The sequence below is a fragment of the Narcine bancroftii genome, chromosome 8 (assembly GCF_036971445.1).
Source record: "Narcine bancroftii isolate sNarBan1 chromosome 8, sNarBan1.hap1, whole genome shotgun sequence".
Lineage (NCBI taxonomy): Eukaryota > Metazoa > Chordata > Chondrichthyes > Torpediniformes > Narcinidae > Narcine > Narcine bancroftii.
This window is the reverse complement of record NC_091476.1, coordinates 80,240,976-80,246,975: the sequence shown is the minus strand read 5'-3', so window position 1 is coordinate 80,246,975 and position 6,000 is coordinate 80,240,976.

Sequence of the window (6,000 nt, the reverse complement as noted above, 5' to 3'; positions counted from 1 at the left end):
ATATGATTTTATTCCTTGAATCTAGTTTTGAAGAATATGTACTTTCAATACCAAAAAAGGGATATATATCTGATTTGTATTGTATTTTACAAGAAATTGATAGTAAAAAAGACTGGGATAAAGATAAGTTGAAATGGGAAAAAGATTTAGGACATAAAAGAGCTGAAGAAGCTTGGATGGAAATTTGTCAGAATAGTATTCGGAAATTAATTAATGCTAGACTAGCGATGATTAATTATAATTTTATTCATCAGCTCTATTTAATGCCAGAGAAATTTTTAAAAATTGGTTTTAGTAAGTTGGATTCTTGTTTTCGATGTGATCAGATGGCCAATACTTTTTTGCATACTGTTTGGCTTTGTGATCGATTGCAACAGTTTTGGAAAGGTATTCAATCTGTTTTTAACAGTTTATATAATATCCATCTTGTATTAGATCCCGATATATTTTTATTAGGGAACATGCAATTATTAATCGATTTAGGTTTAGAGGATTATTAGATTTCATTTATTTATTTAGCTTTAGTTGTGGCTAAGAAATGTATAGCACTTACTTGGAAAGATAGAAATATACTAACTTTAGATAAGTGGTATTTGGAAATGAAATTTTGTTTGACTATGGAAAGGATATGTTTTTCAATTCAGGATAAGATGTCTTTTTATGTTAAAGTGGACTCCGTTTGCTAATTATATGCATTTAAGTTTGATTTAAATATATGTTTAAGTGTGAAATTTTAGTATTGACAATTTTTTTTAGTTGTTAGACTTTTTTTAGGTTAAGTTTTATCTCTATTTTTTGTAAGTGGGTATTTTTTTCATATATAATGTCAATTTTATTAACTCTTCACTTTATTTGGGGGGGGAGGGTTGGACTAATTTTAAGTTAGACTATTAATATTGTGTTACAATTAACGGGGGGGGGGTTATTTTGTGTAGTTTTCTGATGTAATATTGTAATCATACCTTTAAATTTTTTTTCTATTTTTATTTAAATGTAATTCTTTATTGTATTCGTTATAAAAAATTTAAATAAAGTCTTTAAAAAAATGTTGAAAGGCAGCCTGGCCTGCTGAGTACATTTGGTATTTGTTTACTTTTTCTTTTCTTATTGCTTTTGAAAAATTGTTTAATTGATCTTTAATTCAGAAAAATATATTTTTTACTTTAATTGTCTGGCTTAGTGTCGATTTATTAATATATAGATGGAAAGGCTGCAAAGTTAATTATTTTTTTCAACTGAAATTTAAACTCTCAGCACGTCTGGTCGCAGACGTCGCAGTGGGAGGAAAATAGAACAATCTTTCAATTCTGATCAAAATAAAGAGAAATTCTGAAGATTCTGAAAACAGACACTAAAGAAAGGCACAGACAGGTGGGGGAGCTCCGTTACTTTAATTTACCTAGATAAAGCCAGATAATTGTCAGGATTACTTCCAACAACGAGCATGCACAAACTGTCCTTTAACTTTATTTTTCAGTAGTCAGATTGAGCTTGATCTGCGGTGCGATTATGGCATTTTCTTTTGTTTAAGGATGTATCTCATGGTTCCCATTTGGATGTTATTTTTGGAATGGACAGCTGTTTGGAACAATCGCGGCTGGGCTCGAATGCAAAATTCAAACGTGCAGGAGTAACACTGCGAGTCAGGTAGCATCCGTCTCAGGAAAATGGTAACGAGAGTTTTGCGCCTGAACCCGCAGACAGCTATTAGATAAAAACAGGCAGGAATCAAATAGGCGAGGAGGTGGAGGTGACAAGAAGTAGGATGTTGGGGCAATATGAAGTTTGCAGCTAAAATGTGTGAAGTGATAGGTGGATACTGGTTGTTAAGGTGCGAGAAATACCATGGGGTGTGATTACGGAGCTCTCTGATAGGAGAGGGCAGGGAAGTATTGTCAGCTGGAGAAATAGAGGGTTCGCGAAAATGAAGTCAATGTATGCAGCCAATTTCGGCTGTCCTCTTTGTGGCAGTGCATGCGGCCATGGACTGAACTCTCCCTGTGACATTGTGGTGTGGACTGAAAGGGTTGCCAACAGGGACCTGTTTCCTGTTCAGCCGTCAGATAAAATATCCAACTCCCTCAAATATCTCTGAGCAGAGGAGACCTTACCAGAAGCGCCAAATTCAAAAATGACCCTGGATATTAACCTGACCTCCGCTTCCCAACTTTCTCCACCCGACTGTCTCCTGTTCTCCACTAGCTAGTTCCTTCCCTCTCCAGCAGTGGTTTATCCTCTACACTCTTCCCTCTCATCACAGCATTTATTGAGTTCTTCATCCTCAGCTGCACCCATGAATTTTATGTTCTCTCTTTATTGGTGCATTGCGAATTTATCCCCCTCCCTTTCTCATCCTCTCCCCTCACCATTATTAGTTGGGTGTCTGTCATTTTCTGTTATATATGACTTTGGGTCAAACGTCATAACCAAGAGGTGAAATTTCAGAGAACTTGAAGGTACACTTTTTCCTTCAGGAGATTCTTGTAACCGCTGAAGTTTTACTCGCAGCCAGCTGTTCCCCTTTGCCTATCCACCTGTGGTGAATGTCTTACAAGCTGCCTGTCTCCCTCTGGCTGTGCATTATCTCTCCTGTTAAGGACACTCCCCTTGGATATAACTGTATATGCATCTATTGCCTTTCATTATTGTACATGGGTTTCTGCTAATAAAAGCCATGATTATTGTTTGACCACATCGTCTTTGTCTAATTCATCTACTGGAACTTCAATTTTATTAGCAGAACTGGATGCAACTCTCAAGCCAGAGCAGCTGATAATCGACCAGCCTGCCTCAAGGGCAAGAGAAATTTTCAACCATTGGATTGCTTGTTTCGATTACTACATGGCTGCTCGAAACAACGTGGTGGACGTGGCGATATAGTGGGGCCACCTGAACTTTCTGCTGGGTGAGGTCCCTTTCGCCGTAACGCATGGAGCTGCCATTCTGGCTATAGCCAGGGAACGTCTGACTGCTTACTATGCAGTGCCACGGAATGTGGTGCTTGCTCGACACCAGTTGATGACTACAGGCCAGAAACTCGGAGAAAGTGATGCCGCCTATACACTGGCTCTCGACTCACTAGCAAATGAATGTGATATCAGGGCAGTCAATGTGCAACAACACCGCAATGCCTTGAAGCTGGATGCTTTAGTCAACGGAATTGACTCCAGTTCCATCCGAGAGAGGTTGCGGGAGTCGGAGCCCTTAACCTATGACCGAGCAGTCACTCTAGCCAAAAAACTGAGAAGTGCCATGCGTCCAGTGAAATGCTAGAAACCAAAAAGGAAACATCCAGGAGTGATGGAACCCCGAAGGAAAGAAAAAGTCGAACTCCTGAAAAATGCTACTTCTGCGATAATAGCTGGCACCCCAGACAGAAGTGCCTGGCTTGATTTGCTACCTGCAGCTATTGTGGGAAACTTGGCCACTTTGCTAAAGCGTGTAAGACGAAAAGTACTCCCACTGATAAGAAGAAAAGCACCAATAAAATGCGTCCTGGAGCTGCAGGAATGGAAGACAACTGTGAAAGGGGGAATCTTCAGACGAGCAGGATGAATCGACTTCAAGTGACGGAGAGGTGAGATCCCCTGTCATCGCTCAATTGACTCCAGAGCTTGGGGGATATTACGGACTGGAGCAGTTGACTACGAAGGAGGAGGTGAATGGTGAGACTCTTGATTGTCTAATAGACTCGAGAGTGCTGAAAGTTACATACACGAGAGAGTTCCCAGAGCGTTAAATTTGCGGAGATATCCTGCGAACTGAAAGATATCGAAGGTTGTAGTGAACTTACAAAAACTGTACTGGACAAGTGTAAAGTTACTTTAAATTTGCAGGGACATTGCCTGGCTGATGTATGGCTCTTTATTATTCCGGAGCTCTGCGCCCCTGTGATACTGGGGTTAGCTATTCAATCTCAGATGGACAGTGTAGTATTAAATCTTGGTGGGCCACTAACCCTGCGCTAGTTACTATGGTCTGTTCATATTAAAGATCAAAGATCCCTCCCTTTTTAGTGATTTATCCCCCGAGTATGGGCCGATTGTCAATAAGAGCCGTTCTTACAGCAACAAGGATCGTGAGTTTATCAAATATGAGACCCAAATACTGCTTAAAGACGGAGTAATTGAATCCAGTAAGAGTCCGTGCCGAGTCCAGGTGGTAGTTGTGAAAAATGACACTATGCAATGACTGGCTATAGACTACAGTCAGACAATCAATAGTTACACTAACCTGCATGCCTACCACCTGCCACGCATCAATTAAATTATTAAATGGTAGCGCAATACAAAGTGTTCTCCACTATCGACCTCAGAGCAACTTACCACCAAATCCCCATTAAAAAAAGGAACGACCCTATACAGCCTTTGGGTCTGATGAGGGGTTTTATACCAGATTACAAGGGTACCGTTTGGAGTCACCAGTGGTGTGTCAGTGTTTCGGAGGGAAATGGATATGATTGTTAGGACGTATGAGTTTCAGGGTAAGTTTCCTTATCTGGATAATGTCACTATCTGTGGGAATACACAGGCTGAGCACGGCAATAACAAAAAAAAAATTAGCAACAGCTAAATAACTGAAGCTTACATTTAACGAGGGCAAATGTATGTTCATCGCGACAGAGCTACCCACTCTGGACTACATTGTCCGCAAGGGCGAAATTCATACCGACCTGAAAGGAATGGCTCCCTTGAAGAAGTTACCACCCACAAACTCAGCAAAAGCCCTTAAAAGGTGTATTGTATTCTTTTCCTACTACTGCAGATGGGTTCTGGACTACGCCACGAAGGCACGCCCTCTGACACTAAACCTTTCCTCTCTCTCCAATGGCATTGAAGGCTTTCGAGAGAATTAAAGCGGATATTGCCAAAGCTGCACTCTCGTCCATTGACGAGGATGTCCCATTCCAAGTGGAAACTGATGCATCAGATTGTGCCTTGGCAGGAACCCTTAATCAAAATGGCAGACCTGTGGCATTCTACTCCCGCTCGTTACACGGACCTGAACTTCAACATCCTTCCATTGAAAAAGAAGCCCAGGCTATTATTGAAGCTGTTCGCTACTGGATACACTTTCTAGCCGTCAGAAAATTTACTCTTGTCACTGATCAGAAATCTGTAGCCTACATGTTCAATACTAAACACAAAAGTAAAATCAAGAACAATAAGAGGGCACGCTGGCGAATACAACTCTCAGCTTGTAATTGAGATCCAGTACATATCTGGCAGGTTAAATGATCCCTCTGACGCATTGTCACGATCTGCGCTGATCTGGTGCTCAGCTGGAGGGGCTAAAAGAGATCCATAGCAGACTGTGCCACTGAGGAATCACGAGTTTCTTCCACTATATAAGGGCTAACAACCTTCCTTACTCTATGTAAGAAGACTGGAAACTGACTAAAAGCTGTCCTGTTTGCGCAGAATGCAAACCGCAGTACTACAAAGCTCCAGAGGCCACTCCCATCAAGGCAACCCGACCTTTTGAGAGGATTAGCTTAGATTCTAAAGGACCGTTACTTCCAACAATAAAAATGTATATTTCCTTACTGTAATTGACGAATATTCCAGGTTTCCCTTTGCGATACCCTGCCCTGACATCTCCTCAGCGTCTGTCATTAAATCACTTGACAAAATTCTTAGCATTTTTGGTTTCCAAATTACATTCATACTGATAGAGGCTCAGCATTCATGAGCGCTGACCCTGCTACGAAAAAGGATTGCCACCAGCCGCACCACGAGCTACAACCCGCAGGGCAATGGGCAGGTTAAATGGGCTAATGCTACAGTCTGGAAGACTGATAATCTTGTTTTAAAAACACATGGCTACCCTGTTACACGGTGGCAGGAGGTGCTGCCTGAAGCACTACATTCTATTCGGACTTTATTGTGTACTGCAACAAATCAAACACCTCATGAACGTGTGTTTGCCTTTCCTAGGAAATCAGGAACAGTGATGGACTGGCCAGCCTGTTTATCTGAGTCTGGAACCGTGCTGCTCAAG